The 16,772-nt window shown below is 35.9% G+C and overlaps 1 protein-coding gene and 1 long non-coding RNA gene across 8 annotated transcripts in view; one reads left to right on the top strand and one right to left on the bottom strand.

Moving 5' to 3' along the window:
• The window catches only part of PDE4D (phosphodiesterase 4D), a 1,241,089-nt gene that overhangs the window by 632,361 nt on the left and 591,956 nt on the right, over window positions 1-16,772 (bottom strand). The gene's annotated exons all lie outside the window — the stretch shown is intronic.
• Window positions 733-6,705, top strand: LOC306663631. The gene is made up of 2 exons (XR_013764495.1): window positions 733-5,616; window positions 5,801-6,705. It is a non-coding gene; the product is annotated as an uncharacterized lncRNA (long non-coding RNA).

The raw sequence follows: 16,772 nt of genomic DNA, 5'->3' as shown, positions 1-16,772 counted from the left end.
TGCATCCTTGGGCTCTGCCTGATTCAAAATAACATCAGTCAGAAGACTCCTAGTCTCTAAGGAGTCTCTCAAAGCAAACTTGAAATTTTTAAAGAAACACTGAATTAATAACTTTATATTTCATGATATATGCTTCTTATGTAGGTGATAGTAGTCTATTTTATCATTTTTTGTTCAATGTTTGGTGACAAAGTTCATTTGTGTTAGCTTAGGCCGCAGACAGAATACATTATCTTTTGCAAACTTGTTTTTGTTTGTTTGGTTGGTTTTTTGATTTTGTTTTTGTCATACCAAGAACTGAACCCAGGGGCATTTAACCACTGAGTCATATCCCCAGTCCTTTTTTATATTTTATTTAGAGATAAGGTCTCACTGAGTTGCTTAGGTACTCACTAGGCTGCTGAGGCTGACTTTGAACTTGAGATCTCCCACCTCAGGCTTCCAGGCCGCTGGTATTACAGGCATGCACCACACCTTGCACAAACTTGGTTTTCATGGAAACTGTATTTAAAACCATTTACTTTTACTTATCTTCTCTTTCAAAGACAAATGGACAATAAAACTAGTTATATTTTTTCTTTCCTTTTCTCTTGAATTTCTCCTTATCAAAAGCAATTTCTCTTCTACAATTGAAGAGCCATCTGAGAGCAGTTACTGTAAAGCAACTAAAGGTGATCATATTTTAGCCTTTAGTAAATTCTTTACTCTTTTTAAGAAAGAGTAAATTCTTTGCTTTGGGGAATGTCTAGAATTCAAAGATGAAGTAATGAGAATACTATACTGGAAAAATAATGCCAAATTGGACTAGAAGGCTGCTTTACAATTTTGTCTGTGGATTTTATTCAATGAAGAGTAGGCAGCCAGCAAGGATAAGCAAAATAATTACTGAAATATGTCTCATATGTTTTAGGCAAGTTATAGAAATTCCAAATTCTGCCTAAATTAGCAGTGAAAATAGCTATTTTAAAAGATGCCATTCATTATTTCTTCTGACTGTAATCCACCACTGAAATCATAATGCCAAGAGTAACCCCTACTGGTCAGTCTCCTTTATGGCTAATGCTACAAGGGCAGGAGAGACGTTATGGCTACAACCCCAGAAACCCTTCCCAGTATTGCATTAACAGAAGCATCATTAAACGTCTTTTTGCTTCTTGCCATCTAGCTCCTACAGTGACCCTCCTTATGTTTGGCAAGTTTTAATTTTATGATGTTAAGTTTTCATAGACATCAAAAATTTAAAATTTCTAACAATGTAAATAATATTTTAAAACCAACAGATAAAATTACATTGGCTTGAATTAAATAGTACTCTTTTCTGAAGAGGGCCAATTATCAGATGATTTTTGAAAGCTCCATGACAGGTTGCATATCCTTATTCAAAATACTTTGGACCAAAAATGTATCAGATTTCAGATTTTTTTCTAATTGTGGAATATCTGCATATACATAATGAGGTACTTGGGCATAGGAGCCAGGTCTAAACATAAAATTTATTCATGTTTCATATACACTTATGCACATAAATTAACCTAAAGGTAACTTTATACAGTATTTTTAGTATACCTGCATTTTGACTGCAACCTATTGTATAAGGTCAGGTGTGAAATTTTCTAGGCATGACATCAAGTTGGCATTCAAGTGCTTTAGATTTTGGAGCACTTTGTGTTTCAGGTTTTTTAATTAAAAATGTTCAACCTTTAACTGCTCCAAGTTTAAGGACCTAGACAGGACACAGAAAGAAACCAATAGGGGTGGTGTCATTAGGATGCTAATTTACATGACAGGTTATATAAAGAGCATGTTCCCAAATATCCAAAGTCCCAAATGTCTCTCTGGTATGTGGATGCTAACACACAATGTGGGGGTAGGGATGAGATTAGAAACTCAGTGGATTAGACAAAAGAGAACAAAGGGAAGGAACGGGGATAGGAATAGAAGAGACAGTGGAATAAATCTGACATCATTTTCCTATGTACATATATGAATACACTATAGTGACTCTCACCATTATGTATATCCACAAGATTTGTATCCTAACTAGAATAAGCTATGGTCCATGTTTGTATGCCAAAATACTCTACTGTCATGTATAACCAAAAAGAACAAATAAAAATTATAAATGAATTAAATATGCTGAAAAACAAAAAAGAAAAAAAAAGTTGGTAATTCAACCCAAATGCCCTCCATTTTCTCTGCTAATAAAGTATTGTATATGACGCTAGAATTTTACACAAACACAATGCAGATTCCCCTTCTTTATTGAGTGTTCAGGTAAACAGAAATTAACTTATAGTCTCTGAGCTAAAATTAGGTAAATACACTTGTGCATAAGTAGTTTACCATGCAATCCAATTAATTTTCATATCTAGATATCCAATCATTACTAGACAGTTTAGAACGTATCACGCAGAGGGCAATATTCTCACTTCTTGGCCTACTGCATCTCTCTTGCTTTCTTTATTGGTTTGTGAAAGTCAGGTTAAGATCACTGGAAGTGACCTATTTCATTTGAGAAAGAAGACAAGTGAGCACCATAGCTCAGGATAAACCCAGGACCAAGGACAGATGCAGAAGGGACTTTGCCTTTTGTAGCCTGCTGGGGGCTGCTAAATTCATGAATGTCATACACTGCCTTAGATTGCATTATTTGTAGGAATTCACTCTTTAGCCCCGTGGTGAGCACCACATGAATTTTTAGGCATTCTGGTTTGGGGATATATTGCTCAGCCTCATTATCTAGCAGGTCACAAACAAGCTTGGATCAGTGGAAGTGGCAATAGATCATTTCAAGGCAAAGATTTCAGAAGCATCGTGTGCTTCCATTGGCCATTTGCTCTTTCTCCTCAGCCTCAGGGCAGTAGTCCCAGTCCTAACTGGCTATCCCTTACTGAAGGCTCAGCCATTTCCTTCTGCTTTCTGCTAGTGGATCTAAAGGTCCAACCTACTAGTTGACAGGAAAGTGAGAAAATAATTTGGCTGGAAACGAACTCTTTTACACGATCTCAGGGAAACTGCTGAGGAATTTGAACTGCTCTTTGAAAACCTTACTTATCAATGACCAAGGCACAGGAGACAGCAAGGTACACTGCGCCATCTGGGCCTCATTCTTGTCAACAACACAACAGATGGAATGATCATCATTAGCTTTCTTTGTATGGCTCTGAATATGTTTTTGTCAAAACTATCTGAATGCATTTAGTTTCAGTTTCCCATACATGTAATCCCATCACTCATAAAGTTGACTCTTAAGAAAGATTTAAAATATGAAAACTTTTAAACCATTTTAAATTTAAAAAAAAATTAAATTTAAAATATGAAAATTTTTATAAAGAGGTTGCCATTTCTAATTGTATAAATTCAAAAGAGTAAAAAGTTTTATTTAAAAAAAAAACAATTTTATCTTCTCTTTTTACTTGCTTATAAGAAACCATATAAGTCACTCAATGAAAACAAATCATTAGATACTTATTATTTTATATTTTAATTCTGTAATATTTCATAAATTAAAACAATGGAATAAAAATTGAGATTAGGATGAGAAAGATTCCTAGATTGCAGAAAGACAACTTTAACTTTTGCTATTAATTTTCTTCCTTTAGAAACAGTTTGTGGGCTGGGGTTGTGGCTCAGTGGTACAGTGCTTGCCTAGCATGTTTGAGGCACTGGATTCGATCCTTAGCACCACATGACAAAAATATTTAAATAAAGTTATTTCCATCTACAACTAAAAGCATCTTTAAAAAAAATAGTTTGTAATTCTGCCCAAACAGTTACTAATTTTACCCAAACTTTCTTATGAAGAAAGAGATGTATGGACAGACATCTAAGATTTTTTATAAATAAATTTTAACTTGGAAAGTATTAGCCCCACTTTAGTATGCCTTAAGTTTAAAGAAAGTATTATGAGCCAATGTTTCATAAACTTTATGATTTGTCTCCCTAATACTTCTAGAGTAAAATTATTTAATTGTTTACATAGAAAAAAAAAGATTTAGAAATAACCCAACTTTGCTTATTTTCACTGATACTTTTAAAATAGAAAATCAATTTAAGACTTTGCCATCTGAAAGAAATACTGACTAATCATTTAATTTAATTTTTGATGCTTGCTTGGTTATATTTTAATATTTTTCAGTATTTATATTTTTTCTGAACAAATGAACTATTTTACCATATGTTCATCCTCCCACAGAACCTCATATAATTTCCCAAATAATGGCATCAATGCCGTAGGAGGATCTATTTACAAGCTCACTGCATTTTCTGTGTCATTACTGGCAACAGATTCCTAAGCAACTGTTGTGGAGAGAGGATCAAAATATACAGCAGAAATTTGAACCATATCAGGCCTGAAGGGCCTGGTGAAGGTTAGCAGTACACCACAGCCTTCAACTCTGCTCCTTTTCTTACTCTCGTCTCACCTCAAAATATATGTAGGAATGTCTCCATTTTCCCCTCCTAAATATAATGGAGATCTTATTTCAAATTTGCAACTACAAGTAACAAGTTTCCCTATTTTAAAAATAATTTCCTTATTTCTGATGTACTTTAGGAACAATCCATAATGCTAGCAGGAAATTTTTAGTCAACAGAATTCCTGACACTAATACTAATATTTTATTCTTGTTTGACGAAGTTCCTAAAGACTGATGTAAACAAAAACTATAGAATCTCACATATGCTATCTTATTCCTTCATTCCCATGCCCTCCACAAATCAACAACCTGTGTTTACTGATGTTTTGTAGTAGGAGACATGTGGATACATATTTCAAGCCATCTACTAGAGCTGCCATGTTGGCCTAGTTGAACCTATAACACAGTTTGTTCTCATAATGACCAAGGTGATCTATATGAATACATTTATTCATTTATTTTTTCAAACTTTCTTTTATTAGAGCTTTATGGTTATACTTACTAGTTGGGTTGATCTCAATGAATGCTTACATGCATGGAAATCAATTTCAGATCAATATACTTCATTTTCCCTTCCCCCTCCCCTTTGAATGTATTTATTTTGATAAGTAAAAAATCATATTTGATATTTTGACAAGTAAAAAGCATTTAATATGAGTGTTCATATATATTATTTCAAGTTTGATACAAAGTCAAACTGTTGATTCGTGAGTAGCTTGCCTTTTGTGCTAAATATTTAGAGTCCACATAATAGTTACTGAGAGCTATGGGGAGACTTTAAACATAGGGTCATCTTCAGAAAGATTTCTCTGGTGGAGGAAGATCAATAGTCTCCAAAGTGGTGTATGCACACCCTAGAGGGTTATTAAAGTTATCAATAGGGGATAAGAAAAGAATATAAAAGTGTGTGTTTATACCCCCATGATTTCTATTTAATTTTGATATTTGTCTATTTTTTTTAAAATTTGCCATTAGTACACATATGGAGCACAGATTTGTAGCTACCTAAGCAAACATATAAACATACCATATTCGCCACTTCACCCCTTTGCCGATAAGAGAGATCAAAATGTTTAGAAATTTATTTGTAAGTGAATCAGAAACAGAAAATCAGTGAAAGGTCTAGGTCTCTGAAAATAGTCCAGATAAGTAAAAATGAGAACTTGAAGTAAGACATTAGAAACAGAAAAGGGGGGTGGTAAGAATGAGGAAGAAAGGAATGTATAGAGGGAAAAGAGGGGTGGGAGGGGAGGGGGGAAGGGGAAAAAATAACAAAATGAATCAAACAACATTGCCCTATGTAAATTTATGATTTTTAATTAAAATTTAAAAAAAATTAAAAAATAAAAAAATAAAAAATAAAAAGAAACAGAAAAGGGGAGAGATCTCTCATATTCTTGAGAAGTCATACAGACTGCCATGAAGAGAGAGAAGGTCCAGGGAGGACACTAGGATGCAGGGTAGATTGATTGAAGGATCTCCCGGAGAGCAGAGTTGTCAAAAGTGGTGTGCCCTGGACTTGGACTTGTGAACAAGAAGTTTTTTTGCTTTTTTTTTTTTTTTTTTTTGTAAAATTTTGAAAGAAACTGTAAGCAGAGAGGAGAAGGATGGAAGGAGAAAAGTGAGTAGGTCATTCTCCAGACCTCATTCCTGCCATAACTCAACCAAAATGCTTCTCTTCTATTCATTTTTTTTTTTAAATAGTGAAGTTTCATGCAAAGTTTTGTTTGGAAAGGGGAGTTTTTTTTACTTCATATTTGTTTTGCAGGACTGGAGACTGAACTTGTACATGCTAAGCACATGCTTTAACACTTGGGCCACATCCCCAACCTGGTTTTCTGACTTTAAAAAAAATTAAATAATAAAGTTTAGCTGGGCATGTTGGTGCTTACCTGTAGTCCCAACTACTGGGGAGGCCAAGACAGGAGGATCCCTTGAGCCCATGAGCTCAAGACCAGCCTGAATGACAGAGTGAGACCACTTCTCAATTAAAAAAAAAAATTAAAAATTACTGGTTTAGAACTCAGTACCTAATTCACAAAGAATACTTACGGTGGGAGAAAACCTTCAAAAGATATATACTATAAATAAAGCCAATAAAGCTAAATTTTTATACTTAAGAAAACCCAGCTTCTTAAATGAGGGGGAAAATGTTGTTTGTCACATTGTGATGAATTATTCCTCTCCTTGTCACTACATTTAGGTATAGTGGTCTTCTATGGACACTGGAATTGTCCATAGAATTTGGGAATTTTATTCTATCTCCAAAGAGAATATTACTAATGCCCCCAAAAAAAACAAGTTCATGGAGTCACACATCTGATTACCAATATGAAGTAACTGTTGTTTTCATTATCATGACCCCAAATCCCTGTATGGTGATATGTTCCCCAAATTGAACCCAAATAATTCATACAAATTTTATAAAAAGCCGAAATGTCACCAGAGGAATATCAACTGGTCATCTCCCTGGAGCCTTCCCAGGGTAGCAATAGTAAATCTGCCACCAGGTGAACATGGGCATATATAAGGAGCTGCCTCAGCGCATTCCAGCAAACAAAGTTTAAAAACAACCATGACCTGTGACCAGCACTAGTGGACAGAGCTTTTTGCTTTATGTTTGTGTAGTTGCTGGAGTGAAGTTACAGTGCTCCAAAGACGGTTATTGTTGCTGACGTTCCAAGCAACTTTAAGTTGATGGAGTAATTAATTATCTTTCCTGTGAATAAACTTTGTCTGCCTCAAGCCACTGAATCTCTTATTCTTCCTAGTATAAAATTTCTATCCAAAAAGCAATCTACCACAACTGAGGAAAAAGTCCATGAATACATTACAGTCAGAAGAATGTCTCTTCAGACCCTCTAGCAAAATCTGATGATTGCTTATAGTTTATAAATTATCTCTGCATAGAAACACACCATTGTTGTGACAAACAATATGCAAATAAGCTGAAATAACCTGCTATGGTCTGAATGTTTGTTTCCCTTCAAAATTTCTCTGTTAAAATTTCCAGTGTGATGGCATTAGGAGGTAGAGCCTATTGAAGGTGGTTAAATCCTGAGGGCAGAGGCCCCTTCAGGAGAGATGCCATAGAACTCCCCTGCCCCTTCCTGTATGTGACACAGCAAGAAGGCACTATTGATGAACCAGAAAGCATGTCCTCATCAAACACCAAATCTGAAGCATCCTAATCTTGGACCATCCAGCCTTCAGAACTGTGGGAAAGAAACTCCTACTGTTTGCTAGCTACTAAGTTAAAGGTAATTGTTGCGGCAGCCCTATGAACTAAGAAAAGACCCAAGTCACCATCGATGGCAAAAAGACTAATTCTACTATTCTTGGAATCTGAAAACAATTTATTGGACCTTTCCCTGAAAATAATAACAATACAAAGGCTATTTTAGGAAAAAAAAAGGTAGATTGGAATTTGGTGTAGTCAGTTGTAATTTACTAAACATAATCTCAAATCTTTTGGAATTTTTCAACAAGCAATAAAGTATCTCTCTGCCTAAGCAGGATTTTTTTTTTTTTTCATTCTAAGGAGAAACCAGACAGTTGTGTCACTGCATTTGGTTGCAGTTTCTGTGCATTTTATTCATAGGAATGCATAGCATGACTTACTGATCCTGAAAAAGATTGCTGAAAAGCAGATTTTAAAAAGAGAAAGCAACTAAATCGTAAAAGGTCCTAGCAATGATAGATTTCACAATTCCTTAAGAATCTGTCTCCACAACCCTCCTGATTTTTGGATTCCAAGAAGAATGAGAGCCATGGCTCATAATTAGCCCGACTGTGTCAGGGGCATGACCAATGCGGTTGACTAACCCTGATGTCAGAGTCGGAACTGTCTTCTCATTAATATTCCAGCTCCTTTCCCACAAGATGACTGCAACGCTCTTTGAGTGCAGGCATTGGTTTCCTTGTATGTTGCAAAGATGTTGTAACATGTATAAGGTGGGGCCTAGGGGTTATGGAGATGAATAATGTATCTGTCTGGGTCAGGCAAGAGCCAAGGAAATGCCAAGTGAGCAACAAAGACCAGGTAATTCCAAGAAATGGAAAATGTAAGTGAGTATTACATTACCATATCATTTTGTGTTCAATTCAAAAATTCAATTTGCCAATGGAAGCATGTTTAGTAGGCTACACGTACTGTCAGAGTTAGCCTGAGAGCTGTCACTAGGCTTATTCGGCATCCCTGCTAGAGAATTTTATTGTGGTTCTAACAGAATCATTTTTTGATCCAACTCTCCTCTGGGGCCTTTCCTACCTAGAGGCTTTGGCAATTTCACAATGACAAGAATAAGGTTAAAATGAAAACTTTATATCTTGTATCAGTTGGCATGCTTCTCACTTCAAGTAATAGAAAACTGACTCTGCTGGCTCTAAAAATGAGGAAAAACAAAATCCCAGCCAATAAAAAGTCCTGAGGCCGGTGACTGCAGGTTTGATTGAAGTGGCATGACTGCTACGTCAAGGAAACATGTCCTTTCTGTCTCTTTCTGCTCCACAGACTCCGTGTGCCAGGATTCCTCTGGCTATCTCCCTCAGGGCCACAAGACAGCTACTCCAGCAATAAGACCATTCAGCTAGCGCAGAAGATTCCATGCTTCTCCTGAGCATTTCTGCTTAACAAGTCCACAAAAGGACTTCTCTCATACGTTCTTTTTTAGAATTGTCATCTGCCTATATCAAAGACAGTCACTTTTAAGGAATAAGGTGAATGGAGGATGAGCCTGATCAACTACCACAATGTACTTCTGAGCTGGGGACAACATTACCTTCCTTGAAGAGAGTGACATCAGAAGAAGCAATTATGCTTTTTAACAAAGGAGAAGACAGAGCAGAGTATATATGAATTTCACTTAAATTCAAGTCCCCATTTCTGTTTTTTTGTTTGTTTCTTTGTTTGTTTGTTTTGCTTTTTGTTTGGTTAGTTCTGAGAATTAAATCCAGGACCTCATGCATGCTAGACAAGTGCTCTACCACTAAGTTACATTCCAGTCCATTTTTTATTTTATTTTGAGACAGTTTCATTAAGTTGCTGAGGTTGGCCTCAAATTTGTGATTCTCTTGCCTCAGCCTCCTGAGGTGCTGGGATTACAGGTGTGCGCCACCAGCCTCGCTTCTGTGTCTTTAATAAAATTATAAGTGTTAGAAAAGAAAGGAGTCACTAAGATCACCCCCTTTTTCTCTGATCCAAAACAGTGCCTGAAGTCAGTGATCGGGCTGATTTTGAAGACCAGGTAGCTACCTGTTCTCCCCTCTTCTGGAGCCTGCAGGAGCCCTGTTCTGGTGCTTCTCCTAGGAGATATACTTGTCTTCTGGTCTGTCTTCGCTGGCTTTACATCTATTTCCTGCTCCCTTTCAGAGCTTTCACAGGAAGGCCCCTCAACTCACTTCTGAAGCTTCTCTGAATACTTCCATGGCTTCAAATAGCACAATTATACAAATGTTCTTCTGATTTCACTTCCAACTTGGGGGTAATTACTTGCATGCTGTTCTCACATTCAAACTCAACAAATCACACCCAGGATTTTCTCCCAATGTAGCTTTTCCTCCTGATTTCCCTATTTCTGTTCCTGGCTCACCATTCTCCCAGTCAGTCATTCAACCCAAACCTAAGGATGATCTTCGATGTCTCACTCTATCTCAACCAGCACATAAGCTACTCATGTACTCCATTGATGCCTTTGAAACATCTCTAGTATCTACCCCTGAGTCTTTCTATTTCACCAAACTTGACACCACACACCTCTTACCCCATCTGACCCACCAATATTAATTTCTCTTAGACCACACACCCAGCTGGCGCTCCCATGAAAGCCTTCCAAATGGATCTTCCTACGGCATTCCATGGACATCTGCCCACTCTTCTCTCCATCCTGTTTTTGAGCTCTCTAGCTCCCTATGCTGAACTTCCTGTGTTTGTGCCTTCCTCCCAGGTCCTTTGCTGTCTGGAACTTCGCTGCTCCTGCTTCTGTGGAAATCCTACCTATCCCTCAATTTTTAAGCATTGAGAATAAATGTCTCCTTAAGATCATATATGACGACCACAGACCATAGCAATTCAACTTTTCTTGGCATTTTTTTTTAACTAAGCTTGAGGAATTCCTCAGTTCTATGAGATCTGGGTACTCCTCTGTAATTGGAGGGAATGGGAAAGAGGATAATACTTCCTTTACCTCTATTATTACAGAACCATGAGCAAAATTTTTAAATGAGGTGAATATGTAAAATCCAGTACAAAGGCTAGTACACTCTACCATGGAGAGCACATTCTCATCATCCTCTTCGATGCCACCTATTCACAGAACACTTTGAAGCATCTTTCTGGGATGCCACATATTTTCATTGTTTTAGTGGTCACTACAAGAAATATTCCACACATTTTCATTGTTTTGTTTTCACTACAAGAAATTTTTCCACTTAAAAACAGGCCTGCCAAGGATCACTAGCTCTTGGGATATACATTCATATTTAGAAGACATAATAGAATTTCACACTCATTGATTTGGGGAATAAAAGTAATAAAAGGCATTAGTTGTAATATGATCATATGGATGATCCCCTTTAATCTACTTATTTTAAATACTCTACATAGATGCATAATTTGAAATAAACATCTACATGAGCATTGACTGATAAAGTCACCTGGCTATCCTCTGAAAGGCTAGGTTTATACTGATTTACTCCACGAAATAGCTCAAATTCAACCATTTCTGGAGTTTTGCCAAGACATGCTGGGCATAATAGGAAGTATGGGCTTGCTAAGAGGACTGGGACAGGGGATGTCTTCTTAACATTGCATGGGAAATTTCTAAGACCACATTTTTCATTTCAGATTTTTCATGTACCAGTCGGGACCATAAGAATTTTTTTCTTTTTAACTTTTTGCATGACTGAAGACTTATCCTATAGTCTCAAATTTTTCTTTTCATTTTCTTCATCTTTTATTTGAGAACACAAAAACATTAAATAAATTCAAATCTGTATTTTATCAATTAGTACCACCATTGAGAACACAGAATTTCAGTTACTATATAGTTCAACCCCTGGATTTTATCATTATGGATCCATACAGGGCACATAGTCCATTGCCTAAAACTGAGTTTTAATTTCACATATGCAAAATTAATTAGTGCTACTCTGTCAATTCTGTGCCAGCACATTCCCATCAACAAATGCAGATGAGGTAGTGGTAGGTTAATGAAATGTGACAGCATTATGGTATAGAGCAAGGATCGGATTACTTGCTTCTCAGTTTCCTCATGTGGAGAAATGAGAGCAACAAAAATGCATCTAGTTTAGAGTTGTGAAGTTATTGGATTAATATACACAAAATGCTTAAAACATAAAACTTCTTAAAGTTGAAATCAGTATGAAGAGACATCTGCACTGCTATGTTCATTGCAGCACTACCTGCAATAGCTAAAGATAGAAACAGCCTAAGTGTCCCTCAGCTGACGAGTAGATAAAGAAAACATGGTACATGCCATAAAAATGAATGGGATCTTAGCATCCATACTACTTGGATGGAACTGGAGATATTATGTTAAGTGACATAAGCCAGGCACTGAAAGACAAGTTCCACGTGATCTCACTCATAGGTGAAATCTACAAAAGTTTATTTTGTAGTTGAGAGTACAATTGTGCTTGTGGGAGGTCTAGGCGAGCAGGGGAAACAGTGGGATAGGCAGAGGTTGGTCAACAGGCACTCATTACAGACAGACAGGAGCCAGAAATTCTGGCGTGCTACTGCATAGCAGGGTAACTGCAGATGATGATCACCTGCTGTAGGTTTCAAAAAACTAGAAGAAAAGATTTTCAAAGATTTTACCATAGAGAAATCATACACATTTGAAGAGACAGATGTTTAACCTACTTTAAATATTACACAATGGATTAATGGATTAAATGTCACATACTATGTATAATTTTTATGTTTGTATATATCAGTGAAAAAAATAAAATTAAAATTCTTAAAGTTGTACCTGACCCCTAAGTACTCTATACACATTGGCTATTCTTCTTCTTCTTGGTTTTGACTTAAGTGTTATAGGGTTCCATTATTTCAATATATGTAATAAGCATAAACTAGTTCTTGAATTTTTTGAAAGAAATATAATAAAGAAATTAGGCAAAAAATCTCTTAAAAGGTATTAATATTTTTGTATGGTTTAATAACTGCTATGATCAAGATAGTTCCTTCAATTGCCTTTCTGGTGAAAATTTTAAAGTGCATACACCCAGCATAAATCCACATAGATTCCACACACAATTTTTTATGGTACAAAGCATATCCACAGATAGATCAGAATGAGGAATAAGCTCTGGCTATTTAATCTGGCAACTGTGACCAGAGTTCAACTATATCAGTATCTCCTTGACTCTGATTTACCTACTCCAATTATCAATTATGAATCTACTTATCAATCATCAATCTATAATCAAGATCTTATTCCTGTCTAATTAGCTAACCACACAGCCTGACCTCCTCTGAGCTAGAATCACAGGAAGAAATAATCAGAGATTCAAATATCAATTCAGGCAGGCAGACTTCCATTTAAAAGAGGAGTAACATCTCTTTCTCAAGTAAGGTTAGCTTATTTGGCTAGCTTGATTCTTTTCTAATTATCTTGGAGTGAATGGCAGATGATAAACACATAAAATGGCATGTAGAAATTAATAAAGTCAACAACCATGATAGTCATCTTTCCCAATAATGGAAAGAAACCAAATATTGCTTCATTATCTTTTTCCTTAAAAGTTTTAAAAATCACTCATTAAAATTTTTAAAATCACTCATCATCTAACAGATTTAGCAAATGTTAGAACTCCTTGTCCTTAGATCCTTTCTAAATGTTTAAACTTTCCATTCTAAGAGAATTTGCATGTAAGTATATTGTTTCTAAGCTCAGGACCTTCCAGAGATCCAAGTTGCTCAAGGTCTTTAAAGCACACTCTTGGAGATATTTCACATTTTCATGGGCTCTCCTTAAGTCTTGAAAAATATTTAGGCTAAAAGACAGGAATGGAGCCCAAGTTGAAGTAGAACCTACTTTTTGCCAGCAACAGCATGCCTTGCCAGGCTAAAAAGTTTGCCAAGACCACACAAACAGAAAATAAATAGTAAATTATATTTGTATTTCTTTTTACAACTGGAAATCATTCTGAACTTCTTCCTAAAGTTGGAGAAAATGAAGAGGGGCCAAAACCAGAAACCATAAGGGCTCAGAGATTATTATTATGGAAAACCAACAAGCATTTACCTAATGATTCCCCAGGGCCACTCCTGGAAGAAGGGATGAAAGGAAAATGTTTACACCACCCACAACACAAAGATTCAAGGCAGTCAGTGAACCAAAGAAAAATCCAATTTTTAAATTTGATAATAGCCTGATATTACTCCCTTCAAATTTCTAAACTATTTGGCTATATTATAATGGGTTTTATACATATATTCATAAAATACCAACACCCAATTAAATTTTACCACCCTGAGAAACACTGTCATCAGCAATTCTTTGTGTATAATCTCTCTTAATTTTTATTACCGAAAATTTTTGGCCTCCAAGTACACAAAGGGAATTGCTCAACAGGATGTAATACACAAAGTCCAGGATACATCACAAATTAATCTCTCAAGGAGCTAATCACTGCATGTATAAAATAAAAGAGTTGCACAAGAAGTTTAAAATCCCATCCAGCTCTAGAGTTCTAGGATAGTTCTCTTCTATCAAGTGCCAGAAGAGAAAACATTCTGAGCTGGTAATTCTTCAACTTCCCCAATAATAACCCTTGAGCCTGCACATGTATTGACCAATACCTTGAAATAATAACAGAGAAGTGTGCCATAAATACACTGTTTGGGCCTGGTAATGTCTTAATTATATGCAAAAACTACATCCATAGTTTACCATCTATAAAATAAAGGTATTGGAAAAGGCATCCTCTGTCTTTACTTACAACTCGACTTTCTAAGAATCTATAATTTCATACACATGAATAGTACTTATTAGAAAGAAGCCTTCTACCTCATTTAACAAGTATATCTTTGATCAGGAAGGTTCTGTGAGCACTCTTTACACATCTGGGGCTTTTAGGAACCTGGTGATGCTTTTTTAGGTGGGACAGTAATGGCCCAACTGTTTGCCAAAGACTCAGCAGAATGCAATTTATCTTTTCTTTGGTTTGTAAAAACAACTATGTAAGCTTTACGACATTCTCCAGTATTTCCATTTTCTAAAGATACAGCTCACTGATTGCCAGGATTCAGTTTTCCAAGAAGGACAAGATGTTTCCTTGTTTCTGAGTAGTTTGGGAAGAGTGAAACAGACCCTGTGAATTACCTCCTAAAGGCATGATTCGCGATACCAATCAAGTCATTGCCTCCTTTTTTTTAAATATATTTTTTAGATATTGATAGACCTTTATTTTATTCATTTATTTATAAGTGATGCTGAGAATCAAAACCAGTGCCTCACACGTTAGGCAAGCACTCTACCACTGAGCCACAACCCCAGCCCCATTACCTCCTTTTTGAGTGCAAAACAACACACACTAATTGTTGCTTTGACGAATTTAATAAATTAAAATCCTGTAGGAAGTACAATTGTGTCTTCCTCCAGACTTCTATGCGAAATAGAACCACACTAGCAAATTCCTGAGCCACTTCCTTCTAAGGGAAGCATGTTGCCATCTAGTGATCAGTTAGGAGATTGCATCTGTGCATTTTCCACAAGCACGTATTCCAGTGTACTACAATTGGATCACACATTAGAATTTAAAGAAAAGAAGTACAATAAGAATTCCTCAGGCAGGAATGTTACCTAGTTATTTGCTGTGTACACAATTCTGCATAATCATTACTAAAAATATATGAGTTATAAAAATAATAATATGGCATTTTCTCTCTCTGGGTCACTTTTTAGCTTCAACCAACCATTGGTTTAGTCATATAATTCCCCAAACAAATGACTTTCCATGGAACATTTAATTTAAATGAACCATTCTTTTGGTTCATTAAGTATTAATGAAGCTTTTGAAACATAATTCCAAATAGTGCTTGTAAAATACATCTACTCTAAAATGCTTCATTTTATTGACTCTAAGTGATGCCTTGCTAAGATGCTACCCAAATTGTTGAATATTTTAAAACACAGAGGAAACATTTATATTAAATAAGTGCATACTATTTAAAGATTGAAATGATTCTCAATAGGAAATCCAAAATATTCCACATCATCAGAAAAAAGCACCTGACTGTATTTCTAGCTTACAGTCATGTAGATATCAATAAGATAATCCTGCCTGAGAGAGGCTATGCCCTACACTGTCTCAGAAGAATTTGTCCAGTTCCCTACTCTGGAAAGTTCTAGAAAGACAGAGATCATGTCGGATGCATCTTTTCATCTTCACATACTCCTGCATTCCCAATCCTCTCATCATCAGCACAATACCTGATATTTTACAGGGACTCAGTATGTGTCAGCCTAAGGAACCAATAATATTTTATGTCTCTAAAATGATAATCTTGAAGATTCTACTTACAATGGAAGTACGTAAGTAACAGAACTATGGTTCTCTGCTTCTCTTCAAGATGCTCTCCCTGAAAGTGGCATGTTGACTTGATGGAAGTTCAAATTGCTGCCTTCCTAAAATCTTTAGCATCTTGAGTTTCCATGTCCAAATGGCTTCCCTCTAACAGTCAGGCATTATAGTTAATGCCCCATTTAATGAATTGAATCCAAAAGGCCAGGAATTAGGGATTCTTATTTTTTAGTATTTTCAGTGGTAAGACTGATGTTCTACAGTAAGGAGGTTTCAATTCTTTAATACATAGGCTATTGTTCACAGTGTAAAATGCTTTTGGCATCGTGGGCATTGGGTCACAATGCACAGTTTAATATAATGTGGCTCAAGAAATCCACCTCATCTTCAAATATTGAATAGGAAATTTCTTCAGGCATACTCTCCCTGAGTAGTGACTTCTAGGTAAGCCATGGGATACAGATGTTAATATTGAATATATAATATATTTACCTGCATATCAGCTAACTATGACTAGGTTTCACAATGAGGCATAACAAATTTCAGTGAAAACATCAGATATCCCATTCCTTAAGTAAATAATCTAAAAACATATATAACATCTCTGTAAAACAAAATTTGAAAAACAAGATTTATCTTCCTCTAGTATTGTTGAATTGTGATTAAATTCAGTAATTTTTCTATAATCAATAGTAAACTGAACGGATTACTACACCTGAAGTACAAAGATTGTCATAGGGTAGAATGGAATTATTATGTTTTTAGACAATGTATACATCCAGGTCAGCATACTATTTCTCC

Source organism: Sciurus vulgaris (assembly GCF_902686455.1).
Source record: "Sciurus vulgaris genome assembly, chromosome: 6".
Classification (NCBI taxonomy): Eukaryota; Metazoa; Chordata; class Mammalia; order Rodentia; family Sciuridae; genus Sciurus; species Sciurus vulgaris.
The sequence above is the reverse complement of the archived record's forward strand: the minus strand, read 5'-3'. Positions and strand labels throughout refer to the sequence as shown.